Raw genomic sequence first — 16,220 nt, forward strand, 5'->3', positions numbered from 1 at the left:
TGACTGCCCTTGGCCCCACCTCTTCTGGGTGGGCACGGAGTTTGCCCCCCCCCCCCCCACACACACACACACTTTGTCCCTGGGTCCATTGTGGCTGTCAACCCCGCTGGCCTGAGGTATACACACAGATCACGCCAACCTTTCTTGAAAGCTGATATGAAAAATCAGAAATATGTTGCTGCAAATAGGACAGGTTTTCCTGGAGTCTCTCACAGCTGATGAGACCCTTCAAACCCTACAGCAGTTTCTTGTACTTTTGAAATTAAAGACTCGTTTTAGAAAAAATAATACCAATCCTACCATGTCTCTTAAGGTGTAGACTTCTTAGTTTATACATATTTGGTGCTATCCTCCCTCAGTTAGTCTTTCGCACACATTCATTTTGGAAGACAGTAGTGCAGAACTTCATAATATTTTATCCCTTTATTGCTTTGATGAGTAGTAAACAATTCTGAAATAAAGTACTGTACCTTCATTGTCACCTGAATTAGTACCTATTACAAGGACTGGGGCAATGCACAACTCAGAACAATTGTTTGACTTTCTGCAAACTTATTTTTAAATGAAACTAAGAAATATTTCTTAATTAGCTTCCAGAAAAATTAATTCAGTATTGACAATGAAATCAGTAATTTTGAGGAGTATTCATACTCGGGGGGTAATGCAATTTGCATTGACTATTCGATAAGGGCACCTCCGCCTCTGAAGCGTAGCAACAGCCTTAGAGGTGTTGCTATACTTCAAAAGGCAAAAGATATGCAGGGAGCACGGGGCCAGCGGGAGAGTCCCCCGTTGGCCCTGTGCTCCCTGTGGCATTTCAAAGCAGCAGCGCCACATGGAACCCGGGGTCACCTGGGGTGTCTCCAGCTCATCACCGCTTCTACATGGTGCTGCCACTTTGAAACGCTGCATGCAGCCCAGGACCAGCTGGGGATAGTCACCTAGTCATTCACATCTCTACTTCATATATTACAAGAAAGTTAAGTTCCTGCTTTTAAGAGAATAACTCAACACTACCTTAGCTATGGAGTTACAATTAGTATCTTCATAACTGAGTATGCAGTGGCTTTTTGTATAGAATACAAACATACATTTAGACAAATACGGTATAAATTAACCAAACATCATTGATTTTAGAGTGCGGATGCTGGGTATTGTTGGCCTGTGATCTAGAGGAACTGAAACTAGATGAGCTGCTGTCCCCTTAAGTTGCGTGACTTCATGACACTCTGAAATACACCAAAAAGTTCAAACAAGATTTTTTTTTATGAAAAAAAACCCCTACTTTTAAGACTGACACACTTACTGTATCCAACAGTTAAAACATATATAGAAAACATCCACTTGCAGCAGTCCCATAAACTTTACCATTTAATAGGACAACACAGTCCCCCAAAAAAAGCATATTGTGAAAACCATATTTGTTTGTACAGGATTAACATGACATTAGGTTAACATCAAACATTAAGTAACACTCCTTTATCATAAAAAGTGGCATCACTGCAAAGTGCTTTTTTCCGGTGTATTTTTATTAGGTATTCCTGCCATCATATCAATATACAAAACAATCAGGATGTTGACAGAGAAATGTGAAATTCACTGTACAAAGATAAGGCTTGAGTTACAGGTACACTTCCGCCCAGGTTTTTTGTTCGTCAATTAAATAAACCCATTTTTAATTCTTCCCAGAGTAGTGTTTATAAATATTAGACAAACCACAAAATAGATTTCAAGTACATAACATTTTACAATATATCCAAGCACAAACAAGTACACAATACTGTACCTATACATTCTTCATATTCCAACTCTCCTCTTCAGCACTAACTACAAGATTGTTTCTACATGTGTGGGTATGTATATGTCATACAATGTATGTTTGTATAATATACACAAATAGTGTGTGTATTACACAAAGTTCCAGCCCCTTAAACTCCCAATATTGTAAAAAAGTATGTTATGGGAACTCCATGTTTCTTGGTGGAATTCATCTTATAGATCAAAAAAAATCTCCTGTATGGTGGTAGAGACTTTAAAAGGCCAAGGCTGTATACATATACAGTAAAACACACATTCTCTTTCTCCCCTGCATTTACTCCTACATATCTCCTTATTGCACTATCAATTCTCTGAGGTAATCTTTTCCCCATGCAACTGTACCATTTTCTGATAGAATTAAATCAAACAAAACAAATGCTCCTTTTTGTTTTAGGAAACCATTTGTATGAATCAGGTCCTGTTAAGGGAAAATGTCTACTTTAGCTCATTGTCAAAAATTCTATTAGGCTGGATGATTCATGTTTAAGGGGAATGGATTGCTTAGCTGGATATTATGCAAGATGACATACATACAATAGTGATTGTCATTGGAACCAAGCTAGTGACAAAAGATAGACAAGAGAAGACTAAATGGTTCTATGTAGTCTCTGTTCTTTGGGAAATGGGGAAACAACCCAAATGGTCACAATGGAGAAGAGCAATTACTAGGAGCTATGATTGTTTTATCCTTGAAAGATGTTGTAAAAGAAAAAGAGGAAACAAATTCTCCCGTGGGAATCCCCTCTGTCAAGCATAAATGATTCTGAAGTGTATGAATTAGTTACAATATGTATGTACAATATGAAAGACTCAAATAGATCTCTAATTTTAAATATATCTTTATAAAGCACGCAAACATGAGGGCTACGTCTACACTGGCCCCTTTTCCGGAAGGGGCATGTAAATTTCACCTATCGTAGTAGGGAAATCCGCGGGGGATTTAAATATCCCCCGCGGCATTTAAATAAAAATGTCCGCCGCTTTTTTCCGGCTTTTAAAAAAGCCGGAAAAGAGCGTCTACACTGGCCCCGATCCTCCGGAAAAAGCGCCCTTTTCCGGAGGCTCTTATTCCTACTTTCAAAGCGCTTTTTCCGGAGGATCGGGGCCAGTGTAGACGCTCTTTTCCGGCTTTTTTAAAAGCCGGAAAAAAGCGGCGGACATTTTTATTTAAATGCCGCGGGGGATATTTAAATCCCCCGCGGATTTCCCTACTACGATAGGTGAAATTTACATGCCCCTTCCGGAAAAGGGGCCAGTGTAGACAAGCCCTATGAGGTGAAGTTGCAGTCAGTACACAGCCAAACTTCCATTGGCTTTAATATGAGTTTTAGCTATATTAAGGCTGAAGGATCAAGCCTAATGCTTTTGACTTAAAACCCCCCACAAAACAATCCTATATGATGGTGCACCAGTTTACAAAATACTACTTCTTTGCTATAACATTAGGATTGGTATGGGGGCTCCTGCTGATTTTTCTAAATGCTAATGTTTTGTGTATATTCTCTGAATAATATTGGGAGCAAATCCTCAGCACATTAAAATTACAATTGACCCCAATGACTGGAGTCCTATCAATAGGGAAATAGTATGAGTACAATGCCACACATACATGGTAAGACAGTCAGCAATACAGGAAGCAAAGATATTAAATGCTGATCCTCTGAGATGTGTTTCACGGAATAATGACAAAAGGAATGAAGAACCAAGATATTTCTCTTAAAATATTTTTCCTTTCATTATGATTCAGTAGACTATCTGCATGTCAACTGTACAATCTAATGCCTTGATTTTTAAAGTATTGTATATTTTATGCTCTAGCCATTTTTAAAAAGTAGGTTACTTATCTACCAATATAGCTAGATATTTCTGATTCAACCATCTCTTCATCTTTCCATGTTATGTACAATAATTCATATTTACTCAAAGGTCCACCACTGTCTGGCAAAACTTACTTACACTATCTTGAATACTTAGCTCTGATTGAAATGTAAGATGACAGGACACAGATGAAAGTGGATTATTTTCTTTAAAAAGTTCCCCCCCTTTAGCTTTAGAACTGCACCATTAAAAACTTTAGGATTCTGTGTCATTTCATCTCCCCTCACCAGCATCGCCCCACAACACTTAAATAAACGTCCTGTATTTTTTTCCAAACTGTAGGCCATCTTTTATATAGTTATAATAAACTCAATTGTCCAGCCAAAATATTTTTAAAAAATGATTGGTAAAACTTTAAAAAATCCCCTACGTGCCCTTGTGCATTAATTTTACCAATCTGTACATTTAAATAATGTCAGAAGTCATATTTTGCTAAAAATTTACCAAAATATTTTAAACACAAAATATAAAAACAAAAAACAAACAAAAAACCCAGCATAAACATTGCTGATATAGGCATTGGTTAGAAAAAACTGTTACACCACTAAGGAGTATATTCAAAAACATTTCTTCTCGGCTCTGCTATCACTAAGATTCAGAATATCATGGCTTGTAATGTTACAAATAAACCCTAGTACCACCCAGTCTTGTCTGATACAATAGATGAGCAGGAAGTCAACAATTCAATAAAAATAAGACCTCTTTTTGGTTATTTAAAGGCCACCAGATAAGCCTGTAACTAAAGCAACTATTTAAGTATGAAAAACAAATGTTAAATCTTGAACAGTCTATAATGGTTTGAAATTGAAGGTAGCTACCTGCTGATGGCCCCATGGGCATTGAGAAGCTCGTGCTAACTGAAATTTTGAATATAGCCCTTAGTTGTATCATATTTCTTTAACGTTTAAGAACTTCCCAGCATGTCACGAATGAAGTTTATTTTGCAAGCCACCCACTGCCTAAGAGGACAGTAATATTCAATGTGAAACTGCTGGAACTCTGGCGTCTGACGGATTTCATGAAGAAAGGAGATATCAAGGTCCGACTCCAGGAGGACAAGGAGGAGTGGGAACACAAACAACAATAGTCCAAGGCCTACAAAAAGAAGCCTGGAGAAACTCTTCACAAAGGCGTTTACCTGTATGTTGCTCATTAGAAATTCATAACTACACCTAAGTGCTCTACGGGCTTCTTTCAGTTCCTCTTCCTCAGCAACCAAGAATGCATTTTCATCCACTTCCAGTTCCTCAAATGAATCTGTATCTTCTCTCTCATTCTCTGCTCTTAACGGGGTGTCAAAGAGCATGTCTATCTCATTATCATCAACTGGAGTGGGCAGCAAGCTGGCACTTGGGTTGTACACCAGTTCTGAGATAGTTAAAGGTTCCTCTTTGATCTTCTCTTCCTCTTCGATGGCGAGATCCTCATTCTCTCCGGCATCCTTAGATGGGGAATCAGATATCATGGGTACTGAGATTTCATCTTCCTTAGGCAGCTGGATACCTAAAGAATGGAGATAAAAAAAAAAAAGAACTCAACTTCCAATGTAAAAGACAAATTCATCCTTTCAGTAGGATCTTGTATAAGAGATTGTACAAATTAAACGCACTTTCAGAACACAGCAGTGGAAAGAAGATTCCACAATCGTCTGCTTATAATTTGACTGAAATCAGTAAAGTTTTAGTCAAGTTTAGCAGAAGAGGAGCATCTTTCACAGGAACTTAATCCTCTGAAATTTGAGTCCTTTTGATTTTAGCATATATAAATTAAGACCATTAATAGTTGTGATTAACTCCAGCACATAGAAATCAGAAGGAAGTAATTTCTTTTCTGTCAGAAGGCAGACTTCTAGTAATCCATATAAACAGGTGTTACTGGGATGCATTTAGGAAAATGTAGCTCCACCCTTTGTTTGAAGAGAGACAAGAAAGAAATAGGGCAGAAGTTGGGAAATGCAATCACTATAATTCAACTACAAATGTCGTAGCATCAAGACAGGTTATTATGATAACAACATCTTGTAAATGAAACATCATAGAAGGGGAAGAGGGCTGAGACAGATACACAGCAATGCTGTGTCCAAAGAACATGTCCCCTTTTCCAAAAAAGCTGAAAAGCAGACGATCTCTTTTGCAATCCCTGTAAACCTCGTTCTACAAAGCATAAGGGATGTGTCAAAGCGCCAAATTTCAGAAAAGCCTCTTTCGAAAGAACGTAACTTTTTCCGATTTAACTCTGCAGTCTAGATGTAGCCTAGGAGATTATGGATAAAAATGGATGGATACCCTGTGTCTTCATGGAAATAATTATCTCAGATGTCTGTCTGCTTCCTTCCTCATCCCTCACTCACCTCTGTTCACTCTTAGTTCTTGTCTTATCCCCCTTTCCTTGAGGCTTCTCTCTTTTCCATCCCTCCTCCCTCTCAGTCTCTTATTCTTACCACTCCCTCCCTTTTTCTTCCTTTCTTGAGTTTTCCATCTCCCCAATCCTCTGAAGTCTCTCCCCCCACAACCCTCTGTTTCCTCCTATAATGACACTATATTGAGTTGGCACTGACAGCAGCAAAGTGAAAGTAATTTAAGAATCCCAATTTCATAAGTGCTCTGAGTCCTAATTATTACATGAGAGCTTCAAAAATCCCAGTGTTTTCGATCACTTCAGTCTACTATTAGTAGCAGATTGGAGGAGGTGAGCAGTGGAAAGAAGGGGAATCAAACAGCAAGTGGGAATCCTGAAGGAGTCAATAGAGATGTGATAAACACAGAAATACATTTGAACTTGGAAATAAATTTGAACATAAATTTGTTCTAACTTCTCTTTTACAGATGGATAACATTAACTGCTACTAATAGAACAACCCACGTACTATGATACACAAGAATGTGTGGTAATCAAGCTATATATATATATATTATATATATATATATATATATACACATACACACACACACACACACACAGGGCTCGACAAACCACGGCGAGAGCTACTCGCTAGCCCCACACCGCACATGCGCCAGACCGGTGCGGCACATGCACGCCGCACCAGTGAATGGGGCACACGAAGCGACCGGCTGAAATCTACTTGCCATGGGCAAGTAGAATCAGCGGTTTGTCAAGCCCTGTGTGTGCATGTGTATTTTATTTATATATATATATATATATATATATATATATTTTTCACACTGGCGTGGCGCGCATGCGCAGCACTGGTTTGGCACTCGCGCAGTGCGGGGCTGGTGAGTAGCTCTTGCCGCGGTTTGTCGAGCCTTGGATATGTTAGAGTGTGTCTGGTGGTCCTCGCTCTTACCATCTAGGAGGAGTTTTTGAACAGACTCACAGACAAATTTGGTATGCAGTTTCCTCTTGCTCCAAACTTAAAGCAAGGTCAGCATTTAGTTGTGCCAGGAAAACGGGAAATACCTAGAATGGGACCCTTTTCTAGAATTTGAAAAGGGAAGGGCAAAGAGGAGGCACAATACTGAGAGTGGCCAATGGGAGCAGTGAGCCCACAGGGGAGAACAATACAGCAGAGGGACTATTAGGGGCAGCCATACCAGCAAGAAACTGGCCAGATGTACACAAGGCTCTGCAACTGAGCAGGTAAGTGCCTCCTGCCCCAAAACAGTGGCCATCCCATGGCCCTACCCAGGAGGGTTCCTCCCCCTCAACAGAAGCTAGGAACTATGGCCCAGCCTGCAGGCTGTGTTTGTGAGGGAGGGAACTGCTGCAAAGGGGAAACTCCCACAACCTGCCCGACCCTACAGGAGGGGGGGGGCAGCCCAGAGCCTGTACCCCCCCTAAGATATTCATCCATCTTCTCTTCAGTTACACACCATATTTAGTAGTTCTCTAGTTTTATATGAGTTCCTAAAATGCTCTTCAAAGAATAGTTCTGATATCCTGAGGTTATAAGTGAAAAGGAGGTTATATTTTCCATTTATTTGCATATCATGTTCTCCTTATAGTGTAAAAACCTATCAAATCGGAATGGTAGTGTGTTATAGCTGCTTGGGACAGCACTTACTCATTTGTGGACTCAACCATTCTGGAAACTTGCATTGTCCACTTCAAGTTAAAATTCCAATCCTATTAAAGAATACTAGCCCTGCATTGGGGGCTCATTACAGTTTGACAGTCATGTCATTATGGCAGAACATGATTTAAAATTTTGAGTTTATCAAATGGTATGAGAACACACTGTCAAGATATAGAAATGAAAACATTATGACATTATGCCACAACAAGATTTCCAGCAGATTTTACATCATCTTAGAAGTTGGCCCCTTTGTTAGTGTTTGAATACACTGGATCTGAATGGAAGGTTAACTAAAACGATAAGTCCTGTTAAGAGAAAATCCCTAACAAACTTTGGGTATGTCTACACTACCCCGCTAGTTCGAACTAGCGGGGTAATGTATGCATACCGCACTTGCTAATGAAGCCCGGGATTTGAATTTCCCGGGCGTCATTAGCATAAGCGGGGAGCCGCCATTTTTAAATCCCCGCTGCTTCGAACCCTGTGCAGCGCGGCTACACGGGGTTCGAACTAGGTAGTTCGGACTAGGTGCCTATTCCGAACTACCGTTACTCCTCGTGAAACGAGGTGTACCGGTAGTTCGGAATAGGCACCCTAGTCCGAACTACCTAGTTCGAGCCCCGTGTAGCCGCGCTGCACAGGGTTCGAAGCAGCGGGGATTTAAAAATGGCGGCTCCCCGCTTATGCTAATGAAGCCCGGGAAATTCAAATCCCGGGCTTCATTAGCAAGTGCGGTATGCATACATTACCCTCCTAGTTCGAACTAGGAGGGTAGTGTAGACATACCCTTTGAGATTCTGGTGAAAGAGATGGAAAAAAAACCAAAAGTAATCTTGGAGCCAATTTTATGTAATTTAGTCTCAGTCACACCAGGGAATTTTTTGCACTTCCTCATATCTGAACCCTATTTTATCTTCAATTGTATTCAGCCAGGGACAATATATTATTAAATAATTATATTAAAGTTTTCGGGGAGGTTTTACAGTCCACTGCTTTTTCAATACTAATAGTTTTTTTTAAACTATTAGTATTTGGATTAAAAAAAAACCCTCTAGGTTATTATATTACATCCTGAGAGTGCTGCTTCTTTTGTTTATGCTTTGTCTACTTTAAAGACTCTTATATTTAGAGTCCTGTGCAGATATAAAATTTGTATCCACATTTGCATCTACAAAAATGAGCCACAGATACCTGCATTGACAGTCGCAGATGTGGATACCCGCAGATATAAAGTGGATATCTTCAAATTTGCAGGGTTCTAGATACGAAATATGTATCCACATCAATATTTGCAAAAATGAACTGTGGTTATCCATATCCACATCTGCAGATGTGATACCCACAGATATAAAGTGGATGCCCATGGATTTGCAGGGCTCTACTTATTTGCTATAGATAAAGATCCTTTCATACATGTTACTGGCATCAAAATGATATCACTTTTATTTGCTATATTATGCATATATAACAAAGATTTGCAACATTTTGGGCCAACTGTACTAGCTTTATAGAATAAAATCTTATTGTACCAGCCTGGACCCAATTCCTCCCTGCAGCTATTTATTTTATACTCAGAAACAAGTTGTGGTGGCTTTAAACCTAATTTCCACAATTGCAGATTAAAACACGAACAGTTGACTAAGAGGCAAGCAAACACAACAGCAGTAGTACACTGTGCACCTAGACCACTTGTACAAGCTAACAATAGCACTTTAACCTTCGTGTCTCCCTGGTCTGCTGCGGGGAAGCAGCTAGTGCGGGGTTACCTCAACCCGTTTGTAAGTAGGGATCCGATGTAAGTCGGATCCATGTAACACGGGGACTGCCTGTATAGAACCCTCAGTGTCATTTCTGTAGAATCACTTTCTGGATTACTCAAAACAGTAGTAAAGTAAAACAAAACAAGCCTTCCTTCTACTAGATCAGGGGTCTCCAAACTTTTCTGCCCGAGGGCCGCATTAACTATCAAACAGCAGTTCGGGGGCCGACTACACACTTGAGGTCCAAATAAAAAACAATCAAAACATGGATGTTGTTTTTAATTATTTATTTAATATTATTTTATTCAGTTATTATTTAATAACACATTGATACACTACACATGAACACCTGTATTAGTGTGAATGGTGAAATTGTTTCCTGGATGCCAAAATAGCAGACATTTCTGGCTTTAGATTTGTTGTCCCTAACATCAACAGTGACCTGAGATTATCATCGGACAAGTTTGTTCTCAAATTTCCGTAATTTTTTTTCCGTAGACAAAAAGGTCTCCACGGGCCGGATGAGAGGGCCTCGCGGGCCGCATCCGGCCCGCGGGCCGTAGTTTGGAGACCCCTGTACTAGATGATCAGGTTGAAAATTACTGAAGCTATGTGAAGCAACCAAAATAATGGGAGTGAAATCCTGACCCAACTGAAAGTCCCACTGATTTTCATGGAGCCAGTATTTTGCACAGAGGCCAAAAGCAGTCAGTTGTTTGATTGTTCTTAAACCAACTAAAGAAATTGCTGAAGAACTGCAAGGAACGTATACTATCTCAAACCACCAGCATTAATATCAGGGCTCAGTCCTGCTCCAATGAACTCACTGACCAAATACCGATTGTACTCCAGTGGACAGAATTAGACCCTATTAAACCATAACAAAGGAAGACTTGATTTTAAAAAAAGTCAGAAAGGAATTTAGTTTCCTTCAACTGTATGGACCTGCCTACAATTTACTCTATGCCCAATGAATACATTTGTATATGAAATGTTTCCTTTAGCCACACTCTAGACAAAGTCATGCTAATGTTATATGTCACTTCACAGTGTCAGCAGAGAATACTGATACATTTGAGAAACTGGTGGCATTTTCATTATAAATCTATTTATAAGTCACTCTTGGATGAAACCTAACAATTGAAATCCCAGTTCAGTGGAATTTTTCAGGGAAATTTGTTTCTGTTTTTTTAAACGACAGTTTCATTGGTTGAGTTATATTATACATTAATTCAAATTGTATTTCATTCAAAACTGACAATAAATTAGTTCATAACATGAACAGACTACCTGCTAAATTGGAAATATATTTATTTAATGAAGAAAGAATGCAAGATCAGTATTTGAAAATTACACTGGGCACATGTATAATAGCAACGTACAGATATAGACCCTAACTCGGCAGATACTTCAAGTATAGGAGTACCACTAAATTATACAAAGAAAGGTGTGGTTAATTTACCTTATTCTTTATTTCTAATTTAATAACAAGACTTGTCTTCTGTGGTGACTACAGTCAAATGAGGCAACTTCAGTCACAGGATCTTTTTACATGACACTGAATGCATCATTGTTCCATAGCAAACTAGATACCACTAGATTAAACCCTTGAGAAAACAATGTGTTATCATAAGAGTCTCTAAAACAGATCACAGTCTTCAATTGCCACCTACAGGCATAAATAAATTATATTTGTATTTTAATAGAACAGTATGTGACACAGAATATTAGTTCATTTCAGTGACAATGCTGCAGAGACATGCTATGTCAAGTGGAGCAATTCAGAGGGGTAATAATAATAAACACCGGATGGGGTAAGAAAAAACAAAATGAGGAGAAGGTAGATGGTTTTTTCTTGTGTCCCACTAGATCTGGGTAATACGGTTAGGCAAAATTCAAAGAAAATCTCATTACTAATTTACAACGGCGAGTAAAGATCACACTGAATTTAATCTAATTTAATAAAATAGGCAAAGTCTATTTTGTCTGGGTTGGCCCCATGTTCCCATCTATACAGCCGCTCCCCGAGTTACGAACAAGTTATGGACCAACACTTGGTCCATAACTCAAAGTGTTCGTAACTCGGATACCATAGAGTTACATGGCGACCACGCTGTTCATAAGTGTTCAACTCGGATCTGCATTTACGATCGCTTTGGTCGTACGTGTGGATGGTCGTAAGTGGAGGTGGTCGTAACTCAGGGAGGGGCTGTAGTCTATCTTTGTCCTCATATCTATCATCTATCTTTCATTCCCCAAAAAAAGAAAAGTATACACTAACAGCTCTCCTTTAGTCTAACAATATGACAATTCTGGATTCAGAACAAGGGTTAAACATCCAAGTTTTCTTTTGTTGATTTTACCAACCCCTACCTATAAGCTCTTCCCCTGAATTGTCTTTTATACCACTTTTTTAATTTAGCCCAGATTAATAATTTAAAAATAATAAATTACTTGCATAATACCTTCCATAAAAAAAAACCTCAAAAGACTTTAAAAACATACCTAGTAGAATGGGAAAATACTATCCCAGTTGCCAGAGAATGATTAGGTGACTTTCCTAAAAGGCACACAGGAATACAGCCCAGATTTCATCTACTTTTGCTAAAACGAGACACAAATAAAGCAATATAAAACAAATAGTATTTACAAATAATTTCAAAATGATAAAAGGATAAATGTTTATTAGATACACAGATGTCAATTGCAACAAAACTAAATACTATCCAAAGTCAGAGAGAATTCTTCAATAAGCTCTCTGACACCTTCTGGTACATCCCAGTATACTCAATAACCGAGTCCTTCCAGTAATTAATCTCTGAGCTTTGAAACAGGCTCTCTCAATCAGCATGTATCAAGGTGAGTCTCTACAGTAGATCTCAATACTCCTGCTTTAAAGCTCTCTTTCTAACGTGAAAGTCAACCAGGCAACTCTATCTCAAGTCAACCCTCTCACTTAGGCTAACTTATTAGAACTTACATCCAGCCCACTTCACCCTCTTTAGAACTTTCCAGAAGCAATGACCCAAGGTAGTTACCATAGTAACTTAAATATTTTTAGGACTTTAGAGATCACAACCAACAAACAATGCTGTGTCATCACTGGAATGGTCACAGGAAGCTGCTCAAAATGGTACACAGCATATCAAGCTGTATGTGGACACCTCTATTCTAACCCCTCCCGGACCACTCAAAGATGAAGATACCTTGGTATACTCCTCTCCCCCTGCCCCCCCGACCCCACCATAGCTTCTGTCTGAGTCCTTCTCCCCAGTGAAAAGTGCTTCCTTTTACAACTGTTCAAAGCTTTCTCAAGTACCTGTAAGCAGCTGAAGTGGAGTAAAATTAAACTGATTTCTGACAGTTACCCAGAGGGTTCTGAATACCAGCTACATAAACTGACATAACAGTTTAACATTGGCTGTGCTGCAGTTTTCACCTTGAGCAGCAGCATATTAGAAACACAAACTGTTTATCTGAAGATTACCCCTAGGGCATTCCGTACCATTCTCCAACGCAGAATTTGTGCTGAATTAATGTTCTGTGCAAAATATCCTTTCCCATTCCCCCACAACAGAGGAGAGGGGAGGAGCTGGAACGTTCCCACAGTTAGTTTCTGGCTTGCCCTGAAGGAAGGAGGCGACATGCAGGTAATGCCGTGTAAGATCCCGACTTAGCATCAGACTGCTTCTCCCTCTGCATACATAGGTTCCGAAAGGAAGGGGGGGAGAAAAACAGGAACTGGGTTTTCCTATGGGATTTATTTAACTCTCTTCCTTTGGGGGGATTTTGTGTGTCTGTATTGTTACAGACATACTTTTTGACAAATATTTTGAAATAAATTACCAAAATAACTGTAACTGGAATGATTATAAAGTGTTGTTTTGACAAGTTAGATATGTGGAATTTTTCAGAACTTTAAAATATTGTGTATATAATTCATAATTTTTGGCGCAGAATTTCTTCAGGTATAGAAGATCCAAGTGGAAGTACTGCATCAGTTTGCACATGGTTCACATTTGCTTATCTTCCTAACAAAAAGAATGAATTTATTTTTAAATGAAAGTTTATATACTGCAGAATTCTTCCAATTGGCCACAGGCAAATCCATTTTTTCAAGCCCCTCTTGTCAAACACAGTCCTATCCATCTACCTGCATAATCCTAAAGAAAAATACAGGACATTCCCAGTCAACTGAATAATTGTATTATCTTCATCCTCATCCTTTCTCTCCCTGAACTCTCCCTGTGCTATCTATCATCTTTCTTACCTTATAGCAAGGGCTCTCAAAACTATTTCATACTATGGATCAACTCTTACTGGAGAGATTCTCTCATGGACCCTCCCTTTCTGTTGAATACATTCCTGTATCAATTACTGCAAATGCTCACATAGAAAAGTAGCATAAGGAAAGTGTCGAATGTATTTTTTACTTTTTTAAAAGCATCAAGCAGGTGAAAGCAAGAAAGTGAATTAACATCCTGTGACCAGCTAGCTGTCTGTAAATGTCTAGCAAGTACTTGATGGACCAAGAGGGTAAGCTCTAATGGACAAGACAGTCTTCATCAGCTCAGGAAAACTGTGGTACTATATAATAAATGAACTATAACTTTTAAAGTTGAGTGGTAAATGGGTGGAGGGATGACTCAAAAAGCAGTTGAATGTGCAGATGTGAAGGAGAGGGTTTGTGGGTTGGGAGATGAATGGAAAAATGGGTTGAGAGACAGTCAGGAGCAGGAGAGTGGGATGAGAGACTTGGTGTGTGACTGGTGACGTATGTGATTTGGCAAATGGTTGAGAGTAAATAAGTCTAGAATGGGTGGGCGAGTGTATGAATGAATGGGCATTTGGTTGGCTGGGAGCATGGGCAGATGTGCATAGGGGGATTACTAACTGAGTGAGCAGTTGTATGGGCAGCAGGATGGTTAGATGGCTCTTCAAATGGCTACATGGATGATTGAGTGGGAAGGGGGGACTGAGTGGGAAAGTGAGTGGCTGAGTTAGTGGGCAGGTGTATAGATGATTGTACGGATGAACAGGCTGGTAGATGGTGAGTCAAATGGATGGGTGGTCATACGGCTCGATGAATGAACGTGGATGGATGGTGGGAAGGCTTGGTGGCTGAACAGCTGGGAGGATGGAGAGTGGCTGTGCAGCTGCATGGTTAGAAGGGTGGGAAGCTCTGTGGTTGTGCAGGTGGATGGCTGCTTGGAAAGCTGGGTAGTTACATAATTGGATGGATGCATAGACAGGTGGCTATATAGCTGATTGGTGGCTGCATGACTGTACGCGTGGCTGGCATTTGCACTGCCAAACAGGTAGGGAGATGGGTTGGTGGCTGCATGGCTGGAGGAGCGGGTAGGTTGCGCTATAGCTGGAGTAATGGCTAGGCAGCTGCATGGCTGGACGGGTAGCTGTGTGGCTGGTGAAATAGCTGGCTGGCTACATAGATAAATGTGTGAACTAGGGTGAGTGGGCAGTTGCATGGCTGACCTGGTCACATACCTGTGTGGCTGAAGAAGTGTCTCATTGCCTGCCTGCATAGATGAACAAGGCAGTTGTATGACCATGTGGTTGCTAGAGGAGCACTTACACTGCAGGAGGGCTGAGTGGGTGCATGGTAGGGATGTTAAATTGCATTTAATTAGCTAATTGAGTCAACTAGTCAATAAAGGGGGGAACTGCAGACCTGCAACATGGTTTGCTCCTGTCCCTGGAGCTAACCCTGTTGTGGCTCTGCCTTTTAAAAGGAGTAAGAGAGGTTGGGCTCTTACTCCATTTAAAAAGCAAAGGCACAGCATCTGGGATCAAACACCAGATGAGGCAGCTGATTCCTGGCTCCAGTCCAGTTCCCCGCTGGGCCTTTTCTTCCACAGGCCCTCTGCAGAGACGGAACTGGGGGGAACAAGTTTTAAGCTGGATTCCTCCAGCACAGGCTCTCCCCGCCCCCCACCTTGCTGCCTTTAACAGAGTCATCAAGGGGAGGGGGAGGAAGCAATTAATTAAGTAATGACTCGACTGCCTGGTAAGCATGTGCTTCTATTGGGTAGTCCACTATTTGACTAGTCCCTAACGTCCCTCGCGTGGGTGACTCGTTCAGCTTTGACCCCAGCCTAGGCCGGGACTCCCAACCCACCTGGCCTGCAGAGCTCGCGGCGCCGACCGGCTGATTCCCCGGCGCTTGTGCCTGCGGCGGGTCGGCCACACGCGGGTCACTTACGCCGAGTCCCCCCTGCCCAGCAGAGCGCGGGCTGGGCCGCAGGAGCGGGCTGGGCGGCTGCTAACACCCGCCGAGTGGAGACTGAGGCTCCCTGACTGGCTGGCGGCTACGCCCGGCTGTCGCTGTGGAGACCGCCGCCGGGCCGGGGGAGGAGCAGGCGTCTGCCCTTTCCCCGGCCCCGCCCGGCTCCTCTCTCCAGCCCCTAGCATCCCAGCCGCTCCCCTCCGCTCGCCCCGAGCCAGCCACGCCCCGGCCCGCCGCGCTCTGCGCCCAAGCTCCGGCAGCGCAAGCCACTGCTGCCGCCGCCGCCCGGGGACACGTGCCCGGCCCGGCCATGGGCTCAGCACAGGCTGGGCTTTGCTGGGCTCCAGCCTCCTGCTACCGCCCGCGAGGGGAGGATGGGGATGTGACGTGACATCGTCGAAACCCGGCGGCTCGGTTCAGCTGGACCGTCAGGACTGGTGGTGACCCAAAGGAAGACTTATTGGGGGAAGGTAAAAATGGCTGA

The 16,220-nt window shown here is 41.4% G+C and overlaps 1 pseudogene across 2 annotated transcripts; it reads right to left on the bottom strand.

Moving 5' to 3' along the window:
* Positions 1-3,068: 3,068 nt before the first annotated feature.
* On the bottom strand, positions 3,069-15,899 carry LOC142829852 (FERM domain-containing protein 3 pseudogene; annotated as a pseudogene). Of its 2 annotated transcripts, none has more exons than XR_016349867.1 (2): positions 15,629-15,899; positions 3,069-5,199 (listed from the first exon to the last, which is right to left on the bottom strand). The product of XR_016349867.1 is annotated as an FERM domain-containing protein 3 pseudogene, transcript variant X1 (transcript). The 2 variants fall into 2 exon arrangements; XR_016349868.1 differs by lacking the exon at positions 15,629-15,899 and adding an exon at positions 11,998-12,020.
* Positions 15,900-16,220: the final 321 nt, after the last annotated feature.

The sequence above is a fragment of the Pelodiscus sinensis genome, chromosome 6, assembly GCF_052426305.1.
Source record: "Pelodiscus sinensis isolate ZL-2025 chromosome 6, ASM5242630v1, whole genome shotgun sequence".
NCBI classification, from domain to species: Eukaryota; Metazoa; Chordata; order Testudines; family Trionychidae; genus Pelodiscus; species Pelodiscus sinensis.